The 24,794-nt window shown below is 45.6% G+C and overlaps 1 protein-coding gene across 2 annotated transcripts in view; it reads right to left on the bottom strand.

Moving 5' to 3' along the window:
- Positions 1 to 24,794, bottom strand: part of WNT7B (Wnt family member 7B) — a 565,101-nt gene that overhangs the window by 5,891 nt on the left and 534,416 nt on the right. The gene's annotated exons all lie outside the window — the stretch shown is intronic.

The following is a 24,794-nucleotide window of genomic DNA, read 5'->3' as shown; positions in this document are numbered from 1 at the left end:
ATTTCTGGCTGATGAGGGATGATTCCCCTTTAACCGGTCCTAGGATGCTTGTTTCTGTTCTAGGGAGAACCTGGCCTGGCAGTTCGGGCTTGACTGTTCCCATGGGGATCAGGGTCAAGACAGATTTGCATATGGCTGGGTCCAAACTGGGGCGGTGTGGTGAGCAAAAAATGATGGATTTAGGCCAAGATCTCTGTACTGGGGGTAAGTGTTTAACATTGTTCAGCATTCCGTCCATCAATTGTTATTTTTGCATCACAAGCCTAAAGGCAAAACAGCAGGTCAAACGTTTTAATAAATAATTCTAATTGAAAACTCTTGAATGAACCATGGTAATAAGCCATGATTGATACCAGGTACCAAGCACTAAACTTATCAAAAGCTAAAGGAATATTAATTTCAATTCCCAGTAGATTGGTTAAATCACAAAAAATAGAAAGGAGTTTGTGGGAGCAGCAAGCAGAAACCTGTAGCGATTGCTATTCTAAGCTAACCTTGAGATCACTGTCGCTAGGTCTGTATATATTCAGTTCTCTGCCATTTTTCATAGGGGTGGGCGGAATGTTCTGTTCTGCCTGCAGATTTGACAGAAGTTTGCCCACTCCATGGTACTCTTTACCATGGAGTTCAGGTCAAATTCCAGCAGTCGCGGTGTGGCGGATATTTACCTGCGAGGCTCTAGAATATGCGAGCTGGCAAGCGAGGTTTGGCATCGCCTAATGCGTTTTTCTAATGCGGACAGTCACGGTCAGAGGTCTGCAGTTCGAGTGGATTTTCTACTCAAGCGGCAGCAAAATCAACTCGAATGGTGCACTCTTGCGCAACGCATGGTGCCATTAGCGCTGATAGTCAGAGCCGCCTGTGCTAATGGTGCTAAATTGCAGCGCCAGCTGAATATTTTGCGGCAGTTGGCAGAATTCCAAGCAATCTTGCAGAGTTTTTCTGTATCTTCGCCGAATTCCACAGAGTGAACCTATGTTGGTTCCGCACACCCCTAATTTTAAACTGGCATTAGTAGCCAGAGCTAAACTGTATCTGCTACACTTGATGTGTTTTACTAGTCCTCAGCTGGTCGAGTCACTAAATAAAAACACTATTGGTGTTCAAGATATTCACAATGAATAATTATGAGTGAAATGTACTGATTATAATTTTTTGTGGCCATTTTTTGCATATTGTTTTAAGCATAACTGGATTGTATTTTTTAGGATGCTTAGAAATGGCAGAAGAGTGATTTGACGGACTACATAAAAATAAGTTGTCATTAGAGAAACATTTTTTTAATTCATTTATTGTTCAGTGACGTGACAAGCAAAGTAATTTCAGTATCACCTGTTGATTTCGAAAAGGTATGTGTGGCCTTCATTTAAAGTTTATTTACAGGAAGGTAGCCCAACCTTGCTGGCACAATATGAGAAATGCTCCTGTATTTTTTAGACAATTTACTGCAAATCAGAGGTCTACTTCTCTTGCTATCTCTATTGGTGTTTTTCATTTGAAAACGTGCTTATGTGTTAAATGTTGCATTCCTCAATTTTTAATATAGTACATGAAATTTCTCCGTTGTGTAGATCGTACTTGGTGATAAAAACTATACGTAAAATAATTAACGCTTAGTTACAAAGTGTATTTGTAGGATGCGTTTGAGACTCATATATTAATTGCTTCGTTCACTATTTGCTTACCCGCTGGCGCATAGTGAGGGAGAAAGAACTTTCTTTAATAATAACTCCCTCACAAAGTAAGACAAAAATCATATTTTCAATGTAAGTGTTTTTCCAGTAAGAAAATCTTGCTGAAAGAAGCCCCATTTGTTGTCTTAGGTTCGTTCAGGTAACATTCCTCACGTTTGTCATGCTGGAACAGAAGTGTATTATTGACATTGTACACAAGAACATACCGACTGCGTCAACACTCTGTTGGGACGTGATTGGGAACTACAGTTCCCGAGAGCCAACTGAAGCACCAGTGACAGAGCGAGAGTTTAGGCCTCGCGAGTCTAGAGGGGGCTAAGACTATTCGAGTCTGTAATGACGTAAGCTCTAGACGTTGAGCAGCGTGGAACGCCATTTTCTGTATTCGGGAACGGTGTACCGAAGGCCGCTCATAAGATAGTGCATGTAGAAAACGGTGTGACAAAGAGCTTCGGTGAGACTCCTGAGTTGAAGTTTATGTCTTTTTACACACTCTGGAGAAAATGAGTAGTCGGGAGACCATAGAGAAATGGTAGAAATAAGCAAGAACTGCAAAATGATGAAGTGACACACCAAGTGCTTGGAGATTTGTAGCAAATGGTCAAAGAGATCGTCAGCTATATGGGGAGACAGAGTTAATATGGTGCTATAAAACCTTTACATGTTAAAGAGGTAGATGAAATGGGGTAGATGAAATGCGTAATTTTGCACTGTTACATTTCTTACATGTGGTCATACAAGCATCTTGTTGGAGTTCGAAATAGAGTGCCAAAGCAATGTACCCTACAGCTGGATAGAAAACCTCCAGTTGGTAGTTACAAACTGAATGCTAAATAGAGATGTGGTGAACAACCTATAAGGTGAAAGGCCAGTAATATCAATACAGGCTTGCACTAGCTCAATAGCACCAACTGCCACAATGGACACTTACCAAGAGCTCCACTCAAAGTCAGCCGTGCATTAATGTAAGAAATTGACTTATTGTTTGAGGGGGGTGGTAGCCCCATTCAAGCAACAACCACAATTATTGTCAGAGTAAACCACAAAAAGTCACTAAATTAACATTTGCGTAACCCTCTGGTAGCCTGTCACAAAGCAGTCAGGCTTAAATTAGAGGCAATGTGTAAAATATTTATGCAGCACCAGTAGCGATAAAGTGAAACTACAACACAAGAAAAATCTCAAACTAATTAAGAAAAATTGTCAATTTTTTTTTCTAAATCTTTTTATTATAAACAAATCGACGTTACATACCATTGTGTGACATGAGGAAGAGATTATACATCCTCCAAATTTCTGATCTGGGTTACAGTGAACCAAATACAAATATAGTATGTACGACAATTAGGGGGTTTCGAAAGTCTCATCTTCATTTAGTGATGCTGGTGGGATACAAATATTTCCTCTATACAAGTTCCAGGGTCCCCATACTTTACTCCACTTCCTGGGACACCCTCTGGCTAAATATACTGACTTTTCCCAGAACATGCACCAGTCCAGCACTTCCTTCCATTTATAAAGCATTGGCGGTTGGTGGGCTCCCCAGTTTTGTGCTGTTTCTTTTAGCCACCATTAGCGCCAGGATCACCCATTTCTTAGTATGTAGGGTGAGGTCTGTCGGCTCCCAGATGTTTAGAAGGCATCTGCGGGCCTCGGGCTGCAAGTCAACTGTGAGCACATCCCGGAGAGTTTGATGTAGGACTCTCCAGTATGATTGTATATAAGCACTTTCCCATATTATGTGGATGAACGTACCCACCTCCCCACATCCACGTCTGCAATCTCCGTTATCCATTCTAACATCCACACCAAATCTGGCCCAGTGATGTATATTCTGTGTAGAATCTTTAATTGCACCAATCGCAGCCTTGCTTGGACTGCCACTTCCCTCGGGGAGGAGACCGCTGATTGCCAGTCTTCGTCATCCAAATCAATGCAGTCTTTAACCCATTTGTCCTTAAGGGACTGGAGGGGGTCTTCCATATTATTTATCAGTTTTTTGTAAATCAGTGAGATAGACCTCTCACGAAGTTTGCCGTCCAATATCCTATCCTCGAGGGGGGACGCTTCGGGAGGGGGGGACCTACTAGTAAGATGAGTCTGAAGTGAGTGTCGAACCTGCAGATATCTATAGTGTTAAGTACCCGCCAGTTTATAGTGCTGTTGGAGAGCGGCAAATGGGAGGATAGTGCCCTTGACCCAGAGGTCCTTAATTTGGGAAATGCCAATAAGATCCCACTTATCAAACCCCTTAGTTTGCCAGAGGTTCCCCAGCTTTTCGGAATTCCAGAGGGGAGTTGCCAGTGTGAGCCTACGGTCCCACCCCAGGTGCTTAGTCACTGCATGCCAAACTTGAACTGAGTGTGCGGTCGGACCCGTAAGGGGGAATCTACGGGGTTTGGAATAGAGTGCTCTACTGTAGTCCCCACCTGGGAGGAGCCACCTATCCATGGCGTATCCTGGGTCGTCAGGAGGACCATATGTCCCCTGGTTGATGGCAGCCAGGTGGGCTGCCCAACAATATTTTTTAATATCCGGAAGACTGATGCCGCCATTGTACCAGTTGAGGGTGAGCTTCACAAATGCGATCCAAGGTTTCCCATCCCGTAAAAGAGTTCTTTGTAGAGTTTCTATTTCTTTAAAATATGATTTGGGGACTGAGTCCATTGAGTTCTGGAGAGCGCACAGAAAACGTGGTAAAGCCATAATTTTAAAAAGAACGGCCTTACCTAATAAGGAAAGAGGCAGGGCCTTCCAGTGCCTAATATCACTCTTCAATCTCTGAATAGGTGGGAGGAGATTACGAGTGAACCGGAGCGTAGCGTTTAGTGTAATGAAAATACCTAGGTACCGAAAGCCTTCTATAGCAATTTGTATCGGGCAGCCTTTCGGGAGAGTTGGCGGTTTACCGTGCAAGACATAAATCACAGATTTAGACCAATTTATGGTAAATCCGGAATACCTGCTAAATATGGCAAGGATGTCGAGCAAGCATATCAAAGAGACCCTCGGGGAGGTCAAATACAGCAGTACATGATCTGCATATAACGATATTCTATCCTCCCAGTCTGGGGCCCAGCGCATACCACGTATCATCGGAACTCTGCGAATACATGCTGCCAACGGCTCTAATGCCAGGAAAAAAGTAGTGGCGACAGTGGACACCCTTGACGCGTTCCACGGCCGAGCTCAAATACCCCCGATTTGTGATTGTTCACTACGACTTGGCCCATGGGCGTAGTGTATAACAGCTGGATCCAGCTCACGAACGTGGATCCGAATCCCATCTTATTCAAAACTGCAAAGAGATATGGCCACTCCACCATGTCAAACGCTATGGTGGCATCCAATGACACAAGGACTGCGGGTTCTAAGATAGTTGACACTCTACCCTACACCCCATGGAGCCAACGCAAGTTTAGGGCGGTGTTACGGCGTGGCATGAAGCCGGATTGGTCAGGGTGTACCATAGTACCAATTACTTTAACGAGGCGTATTGCCAGCATTTTAGCTAGATTCTTAGGCTCAGCATTAAGAAGCGATATCGGTCTATAGGATGCGCAAAGAGTATTAGGTTTGCCTTCTTTATGAATGACCACGATATTAGCAATTCTCTGATCTATTGGTAGTGCCCCTTTGTCCCTACTGTCCATGAATGTAGGTAAGGAGCTATCTTATCCGGTCTCAACTTGTGCAGCTCGATCGGGATACCATTAGGACCCGAAGCATTACCGGACTAAAGTGCTCGTACTGCCTCAGCCACCTCATCAATCGAAAAAGGCGGACTCCAGGTACTCACGATGCCCATCAGCCAGGGTGGGGAGCACAATATCTGGAAGGAGGGCAACATTAACCCCCTCTGTGTATTGCCCCTCTGTCTGTAAACTCCCTGATAGTAATCTGCAAAACGGTCTGCTATACGTTGCGGGTCTGTGATGGGTTCACCATCCTCGCCGGTGAGTTCCAGCACCAGTCGCGAAGCCCATTACTTCCTATCCAACCATGCAATCAATTTCCCTGCCTTATCCCCATGCTCATAGAGTCTACTCTGCAGTTCTCTCCCCTGTGTCTTGGCCCTACCCGTCGCTATGCTTCTGAATTCATCTTATTTTAAGCTTAATAAGTGTATTTTTTCAGGGGTCACTATGTGTTCCAGTACCTCCTCCAGTTTAAGCACTGCATCCTCCGCTTCCTCCAGGTCTTTTTGCTTATCTTTTTTCCTACCCGTAATAAGGGACAAGGCTTCCCCACGGATGACTGATTTATAAGCTTCCCATAATGTCTGAGCTGAGTCTACTGATCCCTTATTTTACAGGAAATAATGATCTGTGGCCTGAATTAATTTCTTATGAGTGTCAGGGTCACGTAAATACCAAGGATTAATGGGAGCAATTCTCCCCACACTAATTTGCCCGAGAACTAATCACATCCAGACAGGAGAGTGGTCTGAGATGCCTCTGCCCAGATGGCGACCCTCTCGGATATCAAAGGCCTGCGCCGCCGGTACCAAAATATAATCTATGCGGGACAGACTCTGATGGGCGCCGGACCGGAAGTTGTATTGTACTCTGTCTGGGTTATGCATCCTCCATCCATCCACGAGCCCCACTGCCTCAAGAAAGTTGGAGAGCCACTGCTGCGCTGGCCTGATGTCCCGTGGGGGGTAGCGTTACAGCTCACCGGCCACCACAGCATTAAAATCTCCCCCTACAATAAAGAGACCCGGCGGGAACGTCAGCAACACTGCACCCAAGACATTATACGTCTCACTCTGAAGGCCAGGAGGAACATATACTGAAACACACGTGATAGTTCGATCCTCCCATTGCCCTGATATTCCCACATATCTACCTCTATAATCGGACCATGTAGATTGCGCCGTGAAGGGGAACGACTTCCTGGCCAATATGCCCACCCCTCTGGAACCTATTGTGAAGCCCGTGTACGCCACCAGTTTGTATCCCTCGCTTGGCACATGTTGCCAATCAAATGAGTTTCTTGCAACAGGATAATATCCGGGTCTTGCCGTACTGATGCACCATACTACGCTTGATCTTATCGCCCAGCCAGTTGACTCTAACCCCTACATCCCACTGAGTACCTACTATCTGGGACTGTGTGTGTACCCCACTCCGGCTCCATGTCATCATTCCGCGTAGTCGATTTAACCGTACATTCAAGAAAACCAATTGCACCCAGCATGAACATTCCCTCCCAACTGCCCCCCTCCCTGCTCCCCTGCACTCTGGGCTTAGAACTGTCCATGATTAAACTTGCAGAGTGCCTGTCGCCCCTTCAAATAATTAAAGGTAGAAACGCGGGGTACGTGGTGCTTCCCCCTCCCCCCAAATTTCAAAAAGGAAACATCTCCCAATCTCACAGTCTATATAGGTAAATCAAATCACCACGCAATAAGATGCACTAAGAAAGGCCCCATATGTCTGACATCACTCGCTGGCATGTCCTCTTTTAAGACCCCAGTCTTGGCCCGTTTAGGTGTGGTTGAAGGCCCACGCTGGGACTCACCCCACCCACCAGCGACCACCCCCCTCCCCACGCCAGTCTCACCACAGTGCCAAATGTTCCATATGTCAACGATTTTCAAGCCACTCCGCCGCCGATTCCGGATGTTCAAAAAAACAGGCTTTACCATCAGCTTCGACTCTAAGCCTGGCTGGGAACAGCATGGCGTACTTGTAGCCTTTTTCTCTCAGTGCCTTTTTTATTCCCAGAACAGAGCGTCTCTGTCCCTGGACTAGCTGGGTGAAGTCCGGGAAGAATGTAATGTCCGCATTTTCGGACTTCAAGGGCGGTCCCGCCCTGGCGTGTTGGAGTATGACATCTCGGTCACGGAAGTTGAGTCCCCTTGCAAGGATTGGACGAGGGGGGGCCCCGGGCTTAGGTCGACCCCCGGGAACTCTGTGGGCTCTCTTGATCACAAAGAATTTCCCAAGCCCCTTGGGCAGCAGATGTTTCAGAATAAGATCTTCCACAAAGAGATCTGCAGACTGCCCTTCCGATTTTTCCGGGATGCCCAGGATTCGAACGTTATTGCGACGCATGCGTCCTTCATATTCATCCAGCTTAGATTCTGCAAATTTGTGGAACGATTGAAGGTCTTTGACTTCGCGTTGCAGTTCAGAGGCGTCTGCCACCAGACTCGCAGTCGTCAGCTCCACCTACTTGAAACGTTCATTGTTTTTGTTCATATCTGCCCGGAGTAAATTAACTTCAACTGTGATGGCGTCCATCTTGTGCTCTGGGGAGGTTTTGATATCCGCAATCGCCGCCAGGACGTCCTTCAGTGTGGGTTCCGGCACTGCTTCTCCTTGCGCTGCGCTTCCCTTGCCACCAGGGGAGGAATCAGGCATCGGGGTCTTGGGGAGAGTATATCTATCAAGCCGTTTCTGCTGCACTAGCTTGCTGCCCCTTGATGAAGACATGGTACCACTGGGTTGTTCCCGGAGTAAGAACAGTGAGATTGCACACCCCTAAGTAGTGGGTCACTCCGTCTCTCTACCCGACCCCTCCAGCTGTCTCGTGGGTTCCGGCCTATGAATCCACGACTGGGTAGGGAAGGTCTGGCTATGTTAAAGGCTCGCCCACATTTTATTTTGGTGTCCCACAGAGGGTATGTCCGCTACAGTCCAGGAGGGGAGGGCCGATGTGCGTCAAAGTGGCAATGACTTATACTCCCAAAGGGGCAGCAGCGCCTACGAGGCGACTATGAATCGTATCTGGCCCTTCCATTCAGGGGTCCAGGTCAAGTGCGTCACCCGTCACGACCGCTGTGGGGCAGACAGCACCAGGGCGTCAGCAAAGGCAGTCAATAAGCTTACTGTCGATGGAAGTGCCACAATACAGGAGCAGAAGGCGCTACTGCAAGCGAGCTAAGGATATTGCAAGTTCGGTTGGTCTATGCCAGCGAGTTTGGTGAGTGTCTTAGCCCTCAGGAAAGGCCTTCACAATGTGATTCCCAAGGCCATCCGTGAATGCCGTATATTTTGCAGGTGTGGGCTTGCTGTTGAGGTGCTAGCAATGCCGCTCCCAGCTGATAGCTGGCAATTCAAGCGCCGTTCAACCCTAATTCAGGCCGTCACTCTTGATCTGGGCCTCCTTTGTCCCCCTGAGGCGCCTCTGCGATGTCCAACCCACCCGCTCCTGGAGGTTCTCCCAGCCCAGCGCCATCGATGAGGGAGGGGGAGGGGATACCCCGGACGGAGCCTGGTCCGCTCAGCTCGTCGCCCTGCTAGGCTCTTCAGTCAGGCCCCGGGAGCACTTCGGCCATGCCCCAACTGCATCCGCAACTGAGGCTCCGGTGCCAGATCTTCTTCCAGGCCCCGGATGCTTCCAAGTTTGCTCCGGGACTACCGGCTATGCACTACGTCAACCGCAGAATGAGATACACCTCCGTGTATATCGGTGCCAAATCCCCCGCCGGGGGTATGTCCGGAACAATCCTTGCTCTCCGCTCGCCACGTGAGGCTCCGGGCCTCTTAAGTCCCCATAAGGCCGCTCAGCAAACTCGTTCAAGCTGCAACCACCGGTCTTTCTGCAGGGTCCATTATCTTGCAGGCGTGGAACGGATAGTTTCCTCTTCGAAGACCGTGAGATGAGACCACGGATAAATGTAGCGTAGAGACGGGGGAGAAGAGGGATCGTCAGAGTTCCGCTAAGCAGCGGCCATCACGCTTCGCGGCTAGGCCAATTGAGTCAATTTTAATAAAATTATACCGGAACCACAAGAGATATGCCGTTTTAAAGTGAAAATAGTGCCTAAAATGAGAACGTGCCACTCACGGCCATCTGGTTGCACTAGACCAGAGAGAAGTCACAAGTTTAGGCTGACTGCGATGCAGCACAGGTCAGATATAAGGACCAGGTTTGTCTTGCTGAAGAGTTACTGTTAAAGTCTGGTGCAAAGAGTTCTGTTTGCATTGGAGGAGACTGCGGGCGAAGGCTGAAAATTGCAGACGGTCATCGCTGTAGCTTAAATAACAGGCCGGACATCACAGGCTGTCACCGCTGTAGCTGAAGAGTTGATCTGGTGTTGCGGGTCGTCTTTGCCATGCACGAAGTTCGGGTATCGTGTTGTCGGTCATTGCTGGCAGTCGCTATCGGCGAAGAGCAGGACTTACTCAAGCTTTGCGTTGGCGGTCGTAGAGGGTGGCGGAGTCTTTGTGTGAACAGGCCTGTTCGCTCGGAGCCAAAGCCTCAAGATTATCATCTTTTCTTCAGGAATACTATAAACTCTGGTGTCAGCCAGTGGTCCAGGACCTGGGGAAGGGGCCTCTTGGGGTTCAGGGACTAATTCCAGCAGGAGCCAGCAGTGCTCCGGCAGGTCCAGTTGCAGGCCCAAGCAGGTACATCTGCAGTAGGTCAGCTGAACAGTTGCTGAGAGGTCTTTGAAGTTTGTTGTGTCCCTGTAGCTCACACAGGTCATCCAATTGACCCTTGAGGTCCCTCTGGGGAAGCCTGGAACGAAGGTATAAGCAGGTCCAGTCTTTCTTCTTAGACAGTAAGGCAGCCCCAAGCAGCAGGGCAGTTCTCTGACAGCAAAGCAGTCATTCTTCTGTAATTTCCACAGGGCCGGGGTGTTCGGATGAGTAGCTCTGGAGGTAAAGTATTTATACATGGTGTTAGCCTTTGTTTGGGGGTCCTCTTTGCCCTACACCCACATCTGGTTCTGGAAAGTTCTTTCCCTTCCCCTTTCAATGATCCCAATTTTCTGGGGATGACAAAAGGCGGAGAAGGCATGGTATCAGGTTCCTTTGAGTGTGCAGGAGGTAAAGCACTTTGAAGTGTAAGTGGGGCGGAGGACATCCCCTCTGCAGTCATCCTGCCAGGATGGCCCAACCTGTCCACACCTAATCACCCTCTGTGTTACCGTCTGGAAGCAATACACAAACTCAAAGAGCAGGGCCATTCACAGCTGATCATATGATCCTTTTGAGGCGGCTCGTGGAAATTGGGGTGGAGGGCATGGCACTGAAATGGTTCCAGTCCTACCATGGGAATAGGCAGCAAGCAGTGGCCCTTCCCCTTTTTTTATCGAAATTTGGTACCATTCAGCATGGTGTTCCCCAAGGATCGGCAATCAGTCCAATCCTTTTTAATATCTATATGAGTCCGTTGATTCCAATCATCAAATCTTATAAAATCAGTTTGGTGAACTATGCGGATGACACGCAACTCATCCTGTCCCTAGAGGGGAGTCAGTCAACTCCACTCAATTGCTTTCACAAATTTATGCAAAAAACTGCTAGATGGCTTATGGACAATTCCCTGCAGTTCAACGGGGAAAAAAACTGAAATCCTGTACTGCACGGCCAAGGAAGTTCCTCGTCTGCTCCCAGCTAATTTTTGGCCTACCTCTTCAGACAAGCTCCCCACATCCTCTGAGGCAGTGCGCAATCTGAGGGTAGTTTTTGACGACAAGCTGAGTCTAGAAACCCACGTAAATAAAACGGTTGGAACATGCTTCTCCCTTATCAGAGCACTGCGGAAAATACTCCCTATGCTACCAATGACAGCCAGGGTACTCGTGGTGAGAAGTGGGCATTTTGAGTCGACTGAACTATTGTAATGCTCTGAAACTGGGTGCCCCTAACTTTCTGATCATGAAAATTCAAAGAATTCAGACGATAGCTGCAAAGCTAGCCCTAAAGAAGCCACATAGATCTTCTGCCTCTGTGTCCCTGAAAGAGCTCCACTGGCTTCCAATACCACAGAGAATAAAGTTTAAGTCACTATGTATCATTTTTAAGGCACTTCATGGACTAGGGCTGGCACCATTGCAGAAAAAAAAATTCTGGTATGCCCCTACAAGAAGTCTTCGATCCTCTGCAGCCCATCTGGTTAGCACACCCAGAATTAGAGCCACTAGGTTTGGAGGTAGAGCATTTAGCTGTGCAGCTGCTCGTCTATGGAACAAACTCCCGCCTAATCTTAGGCAAATAGAAGATTTCCTACACTTTAGGAAGAAGCTTAAAACCTGGCTCTTCCCAAGGGTGTAATGCGGAACAGTCAGCTTCAGGGTAATACGTGCAAATAGGGGAGCTAACGTAACCTCAGCGCCAGAATACCCGTGGGGTGATAGTGCGCTTTATAAGATTGCAAAAAAAAGAAATGTGCACTTGGACACTGGCAGAAGGCTGTAGGAAGCTGGCTCTGTATATACTATACCAAAGTAAGGTATAGTGTGCACAGATTCCAGTGGATCCCCAAAGGTAGGCAGAGGCTACAGTATATAACACCTTACTCTCTATTTGTGGTAGTGTGGGCGAGCGGTATGGCTTTATCAGATGGTAGTGTTAAGCATTTATTGTACACACACACACAGGAAAAGATGTCACACACTCAAAGACTGAACTCAAACCAATGTGTTTGTATAAAAATATTATTTAGTTATTTTATTTCTAGAACCAAGCCAAGCCTGGTGCAGGTAAGTGAAATAATACTTTGCAGGGAAATTGCAGTTGAAATACAATTGAAATGCAGTTGGATGCAATTGGTTTGTTTACAGGTAAGTCAACAGTCAAAATTACTTTACTGTTACTTTTGAGATTACTTTGTATGTTACTTTTCAGATTACTTTTTAAGTTACTTTTTCTACTCAGTGTGATATGCCTAGATATTTCCTAGAGGAAAGGTAAGTAATTCAGTTTTTGTACATTTGCAGTTTTCTTCAGGTTTCATACAAACCAACCCACATTTAGAAGATTTTTCACAGAAAAGCAGTCAATGCACTCCTATGGGAGAAAACAGTGTTATCAGTTTAACAGTGAGTACTTAGGTTTTGGAGTTGGTATTCTGGGGTTAGAACCAGGCTTTCCCCAGGGTCAAGGATGCACTCTTGAACTACCCTCAGTGGTACTGGGGCGGCTAGGTGCAGAGTGCTGAGGCCCAATGTTATCTAATCGGGGATAAGGGGCCTCCGGTTGGTGGCTGCTCACGAGCAGGTCACAGGGTTGTTGGAGCAAAGCTCCTGGACGTAAGCTCAGGTCAAAGGGAGATCCAGTTTAGCACACAATGTGCACCCACAGCCTCACAGGGGCAGCTGGGTGCAGGGTGATGTTTTGGCATCGGGTGCCCTGTTGTTTTCAATGTGAGTTGCCGGTTTTGGATTTTGGCTGCAGGCTCGATCCAGAAAGACTTTCGGGAGGAACCAACAGCTGGGCAGGTAAGTTGGAGGGCTCGGGACGTAGGTGCACCTCGGGTTCTCTTCTCCAGGGCGGCTGGATGCAGGGGTGGCTTTTGAGGTCGAATTTCACCTTACCGGGCCACTCACAGCTGGGGGAATCTCTGTGCAGAGGCTGCATGTGATGTCGGTCGAGGAGTCCTAGAGGGGCCCACCCACGGCGGACTCGGACTCTGGAGTGCTGGGAGACCTGGCTGGGTCGGGTGGGCCACTCGAACGTTGGCTGTAGACGTCGGGTGCAGTGGTGATTCCAGGCGTCGGCTTTCTTTGTCCAGAGCAGGCTCAGACTCTGTCTTGGGAGTTTCTTTTGAACAGAGCTCTTGGTCACAGGAGATCCGGTCTTTGTGGAAGGCAGTCAGTCCTCCCAGGGGTTCTAGAGGTCGCTTGCTGCAGGACGAGGCAACTTTTGGCGCAAGATCTCTGGAAACTGCAGACGGGCTGGTATGGCTGGAGCCAAGTCAGTTCTTCTCTGCAGTCTCCTCTGCTGGGTGTCTACTTTCATCCTTCTTCTTCATAGGTTGGGGGAATCTGTCTTCTTGGTTCAGGACTGCCCCCTAAATGCTGTATTTAGGGGGCGTTTTAGGAGTCTCAAGGTCAGTAGCCAATAGGCTACTGACCTAATACTATTGGTAATTCTGTCGGGGGGGAATACCGATCAGGAAACGACTTCGACTGGTAATGTGAATACCCTTGCTGTGAATACCCTTGCTGTGCTCACCCCAGGTGGGGCAGTGGGCACATTCCCTAATCCTGATTGGAGAGTGCCTGCCATCTGCAAGATGGCGGACACTAAAGAGTGAGCTTCACCTCGCCTCCCCCACCTGAGGGGTGGGGTTGGCAGAGGTGGGCACACCTTCTGGGCTGTTCTACTTTTTCCCACTTGTCTTCCTGCCGAAAAGGAGGGGCGACAGGAAGGTGGCCTGCTCCTGATAGCAGGAGAGGCTGGGGGTTGCGTTACAAAGGCAGAGAAGCCTTTGAAGCTCCCCTGCCACAGATGACTCTTACTGACTTGGGAGAGGTCTTAACACCTTCACCCAGGAAAGGCTTTGTTTCTGGGCTCAGGGAGTGAAGGCTCCCACCCAGGGGTCCATAAACATGTCTTGTGGTGGCAGGCTGGTTTTTACCAGTCAGGGAACCCACCAGAAGCTGGTTGTTTTTCAGGGGGCATCTCTAACATGGATGCCCTCTGAGTGCATTGTATAATAAATCCCACACTGGCATCAGTGTGGGTTTATTATGTTGAGAAGTTTGATACAAAACTTCCCAGAATTCAGTAAAGCCATTATGGTGCTGTGGAGGTTGTAATGACAAACTCCCAGACCATATACTCTTTATGGCTTTACTGCACTTACAATGTCTAAGAATAGACTTAGACACTGTAGGGGCACAGGGCTCGTGCACCTGTACTCTCACCAGTGGCATAGTGCACCCAGCTAGAGGGGTGATTGATTTATGCTATAGGCAGTGGGATGTAGGCATGGCACCCAGGGATGTGTGCCATATCGACTCTTCACTTTTCTCTGTACCAAAATACACAGCCTGCAATGGCAGTGTGTGGGCTGCAGCCCTTAGAGGCCTTCCTTGGTCACAGTGCCCTTGGTACCCATGGTACCTTTTACAAGGGACTTACATGTGGCCATAGAGGTGCCAATTGGGGGTACAAATGTACAGTTTTGGGAAAGAACACATGCCCTGGGAACCTGATTGGCAGAGACCCAGGGCACATCAAGTGAAAGTGCATCAGAAATCTGGCAAAAAGTGTGGGGGGGTTACTGCAACAAAAATCCAGCTTCCTACAGAGTCAATAACAGGGTATAATTGTTCCCTTATTGACTCCCATTGAGGCATTGTTGTAGGTTACTGTACCAACCCAGGACTCAAGTGAGACTACTGGTTTTCTCCCTTGGTTTTGAAAATTGCAACTTTCTAACAGTGGCATTTTCAGAATCCTAATCCGACTTCACGATTAAAGAGGATTTTAAATTACAATTCATTGAGTGTATACAACATTTTTCTATATACTCCCAATCCAAAGTTAGCAGTTTAATAATTGTAATAAGATTACCCAGTTATAGTCAATGACAGAAATAGGTGTTAGAACAGTGAAAAATGACATTAGGACTTTTTCACGGCTAGGACACATAAAACCTAAGTATACATGTCCTACTTTTTAAATACAACACACCCTGCCCTATGAGTCCTAGGGCCTATCTTAGGGGTGACCTACAAGCATTAAAAAGACAGGTTTAGGTCTGGCGAAAGGTTCATTTTAGCAGGCCGAAAGGGCAGTATAAAACTGCACTACAGGTTGCAGTGGAAGGCTTTGAGACCTGATTTAAAAAGCTACTTTTGTGGGTGGCACAATGAGTACTGCAGGCCCACTAGTAGCATTTAATTCATAGGTTGTGGGTATAAGTAGTATAATTTACTAGGGACTTGTAAGTAAATTAAAATGTGTCAATCAGGTAAATACCATCTGTACCTCATTTTAGGGCGAGTGCACAAGCACTTTTCCACTGGTTGACAGCGAAAAAAGTGTACAGAGTCCTAATGGAACCAAAAGCAGGTTCACCAAGAGAAAGAAAAACATCTGAGGGAGACCCTGCAAAAAGGGCCAGGTCCAACAAATAATAAAGTCACAATCAGTAAGTGCATGGAGCACTTCTAGAAATAATATGCTGACTATCGAATGTGTGGAATTGGTACTTATAACAGAATCCAGGCATGTTGATGGATCAGGTCCCACCCTGCTCCATGCCATCCCAGAGGAGTACGCAGAGGGATGGCAGGTGCCAGTGGTAAGGGAAATGAGGTAGAGATAGTCCATAAATGAACAGTGCCAAATCACAGAGTGACTTGGTAACCTCTCCTCCTTTGTAAAAGTAGGCCCTCATTATGAGCGGTCCGTTTTTTTCCAATCCCTGTATAAACACGTTTTTACCCAAGATTGGAATTATGATTGTAGTGGTGCTTGCTGCATCCTCTACAATTTTCCCCACGTGCATTTTAGCAGTCAAACCTGCAGAAATGTACAGGGTGAAAATATCCAGTAAATACTGGTAGAGGCATATTTGGTGCCAAAAGTGTGTGAAAGCTGCTACTTGTCAAACCTGATGCAACCGATCCTGGGTTATTGGTTTTCATTGGGCTAATAAATAACTGCTCCCACACCTGCCCTCTTTTAATTAAAACCTCAGTTGTGAAAATCCTGGAATTTTCTACAGAGATGCTTGCCATCATGCGAATATACCCAGCATCATCTCAACGTTTGTGGCCCTCAGCAAGACTTATTTTGTGCCCCCTGTTAGTACCCTTTTTAAGAAAATATAAGGCCTCATGATTCCAATCAATATTTAGTTATATCTTAAAATTTCAGAAACGAAAGCCCTTGGAAAGTGGGGACATAAGTATGTGCTTTTGACAATTGCTGACTTTGACCACGCCTTAAAACGTCTCAGGACATACCACCCTGTACTCATACAGAGGGATTGACTGAAACTGTTAGAGCCAGTTCTACTTCTTATGTGGCCACTTACTGTTCTGGTAATCCCAAAAGATCTAAGTCTAAATCTTTGGTTTACCAACAGCGAGGACGTTCAGGCAGCAGAAAGTAAGAAGAAATAATACAGGCAGTGCTTCTTGGGCATGTCAGAAATTTGTAAGTGAAAATTCGGCAATGTCAACGGTTACTATTAAAAGAAAGAGTACAAAAAGCTTTAAGAAATTAAAAACGGAACATATTTTCCAACAAAATGTTCAAGAGAGGTAATTCTAAGTGTAAGCTAATTAAAACTGTAATGTTGAAAGTGGATCCAGTCAATATTAATGAGAAGACACACCGCTGATGAATGATGTCAAATAAATTACGCAAGATAATTTTCGGGTAAAAATGCCACCTGTGATACAAATTATTATTAACAGCAAGAAAAAGAAGAAACTATTTAGAGTAAGGGATAAATAAGTTCACACAGAACTGTTTTCAACAGCAGGATAAATTATCATTCAGGGAAGGTACCCCTCAGGAAATTGAAGGGATCCTTAAAAAATTCAATTTGTCCATCCAGAGTTATTACAAGACTAAATAATCGTTATATGGTATAAGTGAATGAAAGCCACATAGGAGGAAATCTCTGCCATTTGGGTGACTAATAGAACTTTGAGTATGCATAGAACAGTAGGCACCTGAAAGCACATTGAACTGCATTGAATATTTATTGACGTCCCATATTGAGTTAAATGGCAGCTTTGCAAAATCATATCTTCCCAGAAGTTACAAATATTGCAGGGAAGTAAGTGTGCTTGTGGTTATGCATAGGAGGTCTGCATTAACCCAATTTAACCCATAGATTTCCACAGGACACTGTAGAAGACCTACAACAGAGAGGAAAAATATGTTTTGGTGGGAATTGCTAAAAGACGATTTGAGAAGAAGACCTCCCAGAAATATTCTAGGAGGGCCTGAGTAGAGACCTCCCAGAAATAAACTAGGAGGGCCCAAGTAGGTAATGATTACAATTTGTGGGCACCCTCGAGCTCCTTGCGAAACCTGATGCCCCTTATCTCATAGTCCCCCGGCAGGATGCTGGTTTTAGACAGCCTGGGTCTTGCTTGGTTCAGAAATGTTTGATTCCATTGTCAACCATTACATTCACACAGTATGATCTAGTTTTGGCCCAGCCAACTCACGAATGGGGAGGCAGAAATCGACAGACATCTCCATGTTTGCGCCTGAAGTGAAAGAAGAGGTATACAAACAATACTTGATGTGTGAGGGCTGCTGCAAGTGGTTGGCATCTGCACTCATTTTTGGAGATCAAGTTTTATTTTCCATAATCATATTTTCATCCGGAGGAAAAGTGAAAAAGGATGCAAAGTGTGAAAAAGAGATGACAAGATAAATAGAAAACAGCAACAATAGGTTAAAACAGCAATGAACTAAAACCTAGAGTGTTGGAATTAAGAGGCATAAAGGGGAATCATAGTTAGGCAGTTTTCGTATTCAATACCCCAGGCAGCATCAATAGCGGGCCCCTAAGAAAAGCTTTGGTCACCTGAACTTAGGTTAGTGTACAAATAAAACACTGAATACAATTTTGATCAGAAATTGATGAGGACATTTCCTAAGCTTATTTTCGTAACTCTGGTTACAGACCTTCAAAAAAAGGTGACAGACCGCATTTGTTACACAGGTTGCTAATGAGACTCTCTGGCGATCTGAGAAAAGGGATGACAAAATCAAGCACTACGTATGAGCACCCCTTTGTCTTTATGCCATACACAAAGCGCTCTGGAGCAAGGGTTCGAAGTATCGGAAGAAGTTGATTCATCACTACATGCCGACCAAGACCCTCCATTTGATCAACTCACAGACTTTCCACCAAGTATGATCAGAAATGGTCACGGGTAATTTAAGGACCCAGTTTTGATCAAGCCAGTCAAGGACCAGCTTGCAAGGATTATATTTTAATTCAAACTACTTTAGGGTTAGAGCCATATTTTGATTTTGTGATCAGCTAACTAGGTTTAGGCTTGGGTATGTTAGATGGCAGCTATGTTTACCACCATCCTTATTGGCCCTTGTGACAAAAGAGCTCCACAGACTATGCTGCATATTGTTTTCTTCTGTATATTGTATTTAAATCTTACAATGAGTTTTTTAATCCCAGTCTTGAGGGACTCGGGGCTGGCAAAGAGTAAACCAGCCTATTAGTATTTAAAGGCACGGAGTTCACCACTGATCTGTTTTAGTGTCAGTTCATTTCTTAAAGATGCTCTTTGTGTAAGGAACCACATGGCCTTCTAAATATAAGATGAAAGGGGTCCTAAGATCTTAAAGAATCTTTTTGTGGGTGATTTTCTGCACTGTTTTTGCACTTTTAATGTAATGTATCTGCTGTTATGATCATTAATTAGTGCTCAAATAAAGCGATTTTGTCTTTGACCGACTTGCCATTGAAGAGCACAACCACACTATCTTCTTTTCAAGAAAGTAGCTGAAAATAGTAGTTTTCTAACAAGACTTCAGCTTAACTGTGTGCTGCGAGTCAGTGAATGCTGCCCTCTCCTTTCACTGCACACCTAATGACCTTTACACAGCAACAACTACTATTTCACTCTGGAGCTCCAATTGTAAATTGCCATATGGCAAAGTGTGTACACAGCCTTGAAGCGCCACCTAGTGGTGGTGCCAAGTTACCAGAAACTATCTTGACAAATTGCCATTTATCAGTATATTAGAAGTGCTGCAATAGGCAAAATGCTATTTTTACTGGAGTCCTCGATAAACGTACACCATTCCTGTACCTTACCTACAGGGCTCGAGTCGGGGGTACACGGCGTCCCCCCACTCTTTTCACAGGGTGGACATCGTCCCTCCCTGCCAAGAAGCTGGGCCCCACAGAAATAAGCTAAACGTGTCCCGGTGTAATTTTCAGACACCGGGACACGTTCAGCACGTGACGTCATGAGGCCATTTGCATATTGTCAGTCCCCCCCACTTCTTTTTATAGGACTTGTTCCCTGCTTACCTAGCTGTATTGAGTAACAGTATTCACCAGTTACAAGCAGGCAATACGAAACAGCCATAAGGCAACCTGTTTTGGGGCAATAGAAAACACCACACAATATAAAGCTAAATGTTGTTATAAAAACAACGAGCCATTTCAATATGCTAACCTCATCATGCAATATTGGCCTCTCTTGACTACAGAAGCTGTCAGTCACCTGAATATATTTCTTCTTTCTTATAAACGCACAATGAGCAAGAAAGGAGAGAGAGAGAGCAACAAGAACAGTCAGGAACATGTAAGTAGAAATCTGCAAATCTAATTCTGTTCCTGTAAGGGTTACTGTGGCGTTTAATTGAATGTGTTATTTCAAAATTAGACCCTTTGGGTTGTCATACAACATGAGAATTATACTCCTGAGCCCTTTATGTAGCAGGTATTATGATGAACACGGAGCTCTATGTAAGCTTTTTTGTTTTGTCCTGCCTTTTACTTCTGTTTTTCTGGAAAATACATCTTTCAGAAGTGTTTTTTAAATATTGTATCTCAAATAGATTTCTAATTCCCCTTTACTCAACCAATTGCTAGGATAAGTCTAAGGCGCCGTGATGAGATGCTCTCTAAACCCGATTAGAGGGGCTTACAGGTGTTACCCATGGACATTATTGGGTTCTTAAAAAATCCGCGAATCTAGGTTGTTTCACGTGTGAGAATTAGTACAGAATCACCAAATGCAGCATATACAATTCCCCAAAATCCAGAACCTGAAGTATCCTCCTTCTGATTTACCAATACCCCTGCTATTGGTAGTAATTCGGTGGGGGAGGGGGGGGGGGGGGAAGGTTTACCGATCAGGAAACGACTTCGACTGGTAATGTGAATACATTGGGTGGTGCAACTACAGGGAATGCTGCCTTCCCGTTTAACAAAGACAAAAACTGAGAAGTGGGAATCCTTTCTTGACAGACAAAAGTGCATGCGACCTCCCAGGGTCACCGAAAGCTTTTTCGCAGTGCGCCTCAGTGTTAGGCCCCGGGCTTGGCATACTGGCAAACTTGAAAGTTCAATAGTATGTTTTGTTCCTTTGGCTAGTGTACTTCACCAAAAGACTATAAGCTCTAAGGATCCGAACTGGTTCTGAACTTGTAAAATTCACTCCGTTTTGTAAAAGAAAACAATGGTGTAAGCCGAGTAGGCACCATGTGATGATGGCCTAATCACGTCTATCCCAACTTCTTTCGCTCACTAAAAGGGAACTTCTTCTCAAGGGGGTTGCAGATAATCCAACATGAATATTCATGAGATGAAATGACATGCTAATTGAAAAAAGTGGGAAATGATTTGCATATCCATAAGCCAACCACAAAAGCTGACCAGTTGGCAGGGCGCGAGGACCTGGGGAGGAGAGCCCTGGTCGCAATCACTTCTGCGGTTTTGTGCTTGTGGTACCATGGTCTCAGAATACGGGTCTGGCTAATTATCTGCTGATTGTACCCAGTGTTTTCCTCTTTTCAGCCTCGACAAAGGAAGCCAGCAAGCAGCTGGGTGATTGGTGACATTCAGCCAAGTGGTTTGTGACACCGAGGGGGTTTTAAGACACTGATCTAACTATGCAGGAGGTAGTGAGTGAGTGGAGCACCCACAGGGGCAACGAGAGGTTCATGTGGTAGGGCTGTGTGTGTGTGTGTAAAGCCCGATATGGCCTTGCAGTTAGAAGGACTTATCTAAGGGGGTGCGGAGCAAGCCATAGAACTGACTGAAATATGCAAAAAATAATAGCAAACATTTTTGGGTTTATTTATTTTGGGCTGTGACGCTGGCCTGGGCCTTTGTGGAAATGCACATTTTTGAACCAGATGTTGGTTGTAACAGAATCCGTATTGGTTTGGAAGTGCAGTGCGGAAAAGCAATAGCAGACTTCAATTACACATCCATCAACAATCTGCCTGAGATCAGCCCTCACATCAAATAAACAGAAGCATAATAGTTTGCCTCTGTGCAGTACTTCTAGTAGAGACTGGATTGCAACACCGTGTCCTATTATCACTGAAGGAAGGATTGAAGGCTGATTTTCACAGTTTCCCTTTTGTCAAAGCCAACGCACCGGTGTCATAAACTGCTTCGAACGTTGTTAGAAAGGGCTATTCAAAGCATTTGTAAAAGATATCTTAAATCCCTGTTCATTTTGGGCAGATTTTCACCTCACAAAGAAGACACTATTTCAATTGAACACAGAGGGCAAAGATTAAATGGGAGAATACGCCAACTCACAATTCACCTCAAGTGGAGCTTTCCTTATTATGATTCACAGAATGAGAATCTTGGATATTTTCACTCGTCCATTGGTTTTTGAATGCTCAGAATCTTTCAATAACACGTATTGTCAGCAGTTATAGGTACAGGGCTTAGAAGGGGTAATGAGGCTGCTATATGGTGACAGTGGCTAATGCAGAATGCTCTGAACACCCATACAACTTTGTCTGTGTGGATTTAAGAATATTTTGCTTGAAGTTTGACCATCCCAGAAACGCAGACTATTGTTCTCAAGTAAAAGACAGCAGAAATTGCCTGTCCAGAACTGGAAATGAAAGGGCACATCCACATCTTTACTAAGGATGCATTGGGAGTCCTTCAAAGGGAAAATGAGTTTGCCATTCTGAAAAATTGGGTTACTGGTTGAGGGGTGTAAAACCCAATTCAAGCAGCAACCACAATCCTTGTCAGGGTGAGGCACAAGCAAAGCCCAATGTACCTCTGCTCAACCCTCTGGTAGCTTGCAGAGATCAGTCAGAATTAATTTGAATGGAAATGGGTAGTAGTGGTTTGTTATTCACACTTCGTTAGAAGACCTACGTTTGTTGTGGGTATAGTATAGTGACAAAAAAAATGCTAGTACAAATGGATGATGGTACTAGATTATACACACCCAACTGCCCAAGGTGTGACTTACATACTGGATCCTAAGAAACAGAATGTATACAACTGTTATGGAGAAAAAGCAAAGCACTCCGACAGTATCACAAATTAGTATGAGGCCCAAACGTTAAGGACTTGTTTTTCAAAAGTTAGTTTGTGTAAGACATTGTGGTCTTCAGTACATTCAAAAGATCACAATTACTTTATTCGGAAACAGCCAACATGTGTTTCCTCAGAAAGTGACTTTTTAAGTCTGTGAGATGTTACAAAATAAAATGTTAGAATGCGTTATTTATTGGAAAAGGGTAGATAAAAAAAGAAAGAAAAATGCAAAGTAAAAAATGTGAATAGTTTTTTACTTTGCATTCTTAATTCTTTTTTTGTACCATCTCATAGCCTTGAAAAAGTCCCTCTGTGACGAAACACGTGTTGGCTGTTTCTGAAGAAAGAAATTGTGAACTTTTGAATGTACCGAAGACCATAATTTCTTACACAAACAATAAACCGTACCATTGTTTTGAAAAACAAGTCCTTAACGTTTGGACCTCATTCTATTTTGTGATACTGTCTGAATGCTTTGGTTTTTCTCTATAAGAGGATTAACTTAGAGGCAATGTGTAAAGTATTTATGCAGCACTTCACTCTCTTCTGAATGGCAACTGGTGGGCCTCCACCCACGCCCTTAGAGCCTTTAGGAGCCTGCCTACTTGGTGCCCTTTTAATGAGTGGCCCCCTATCCTTGCATAATTTCTGGAGCTCAGCCACAGTGTAGCTCTCCAGATTCAGGAGCTCAAATTCCATGTTTGCAGGTGTAGCTATAAGCACAAACCGGTATAGTGAGGGTAATTTTGGAAAAAAGCAAACAGCCTAATCAAAGAGAATTTAAAACTCTAATTGGTCTCAGATTATGTTATCTGGGATTTTTAGTGTAACACAAAATTACTGTATGGAACTGCTCAAGTCCCAATCCTCATCATTGAGCACCAATGTGAAATGTGAGAAATTGGGTTACTGGATGAGGGAGGTGAAACCCTACTCAAGCAGCAACCACAATCTTTGTCAGGGTGCGGCACTTACAAACCCCAAATTACCCTATGCTTAACCCTCTGGTAGGTTGGCACTGAGCATTCAGGCTTAACTTAGGTGCGATGTGAAAAGTATTTATGCAGCACTTCAAACAGTAATAAAGAGACAACACAATACAGGAGAAATCATGCATCAATTTAGAAAAATAGAGTACATTTTAATAAATAAAATGAAAAAATAACAAAAATTAGGCCTGGATGTCAAATTCCACCCACTTGCGGTGTTTGTGGAGTTTTGCCCACTGCATGCTCTGCGTAGGGCACAGACTCTTTGTAGCGGCGCAGAGAGCAGAGTTTTTCCTCTCACGCGGCTCGCCAGTGCAAGCGTGAGTGAGGAAATTCACACTCCAGACCACCTCCAGGTGAGATTTCTCAACGTGGGCGTTCATGGCAGGTCGCTACAGCTCGCGTTGAGAACCCTGCCGCTCGCGTTAAGGAAGCTGCCGCTTGAGTAGAACATCTACTTGAGCAGCAGAAAGAAGCAGCGCCCTCTTCAGCTGCACGTGATGCTGTTCGCATTGATTGTACAGTGCAGGACGAACACACCGGCACAAAAAATCAACATGAGCAGCGCTATTTACCACACTCCGCCGCTTACAGAACTCCGCGGAGCAGGCGGAGATTTCTGCACACTTTGTGGAGTTCCGCGTAGCAGAACTTCACGAACTCCACCCAATCAGTAGAACCGGAGCTATGCAAATTGAAAGATTTCTGTAAATATAGCGCCAAAAAGCACAAAGCGTCACCTGTGGACATCTGGTCGCACCGGATGGGGATACAATCACAATTACAGGCTGACTGCGATGGAGCTCGGGCTGACTACAGACTTGAGTACCTTAAATCCTGGTTGCGTTGCATTGCGAGGTCCCGCATGGAGGAATGCATCGTTAAGCTAAGGTGATGCATCGTTTCCCGAAGAGCTGTGAGGCTGTGATGCGAGTACATGCGCCATCATTGAGAGATTTGTGATGCGAGGGCCTGCGTCTGTGAAGCTTCCCACATTGGTGGTTCCGATGCGAGGTCAATGTGAGTCCTCTCACTGAGAGAATCCTCGGCATAGAGGTGATGCTTTGGTTCTGCTCGGATTCACACCGCGCAGCAGAGGAGATGCATTGGTTCTGCTGGATCCGCAGATAAGCTGTCAGAGCACCTTCAGGCCCACTTCAAGTGGTCAGAACTGAGATGGCACCACTTGGCAAGGTAGGACTCTCAGATGGCAGAGTCCAGGAGCTGGGTCAGAGTTGTTGGAGCTTTTGTCCCTGAGGCTCTAGTCGCGAGGCCAGCTAACAGGCCTTTGGAGTCACTATGGGATTCTGGTATCAACAGATGCAGGTCCAGTCCTTCTTACTCATGCAAGAGGGCAGCAGGTCAGCACAGCAGGGTAGCAGTCCAG

Source organism: Triturus cristatus, chromosome 4_1 (assembly GCF_964204655.1).
Source record: "Triturus cristatus chromosome 4_1, aTriCri1.1, whole genome shotgun sequence".
NCBI classification, from domain to species: Eukaryota; Metazoa; Chordata; class Amphibia; order Caudata; family Salamandridae; genus Triturus; species Triturus cristatus.
This window is presented reverse-complemented; position numbering and strand designations above follow the sequence as displayed.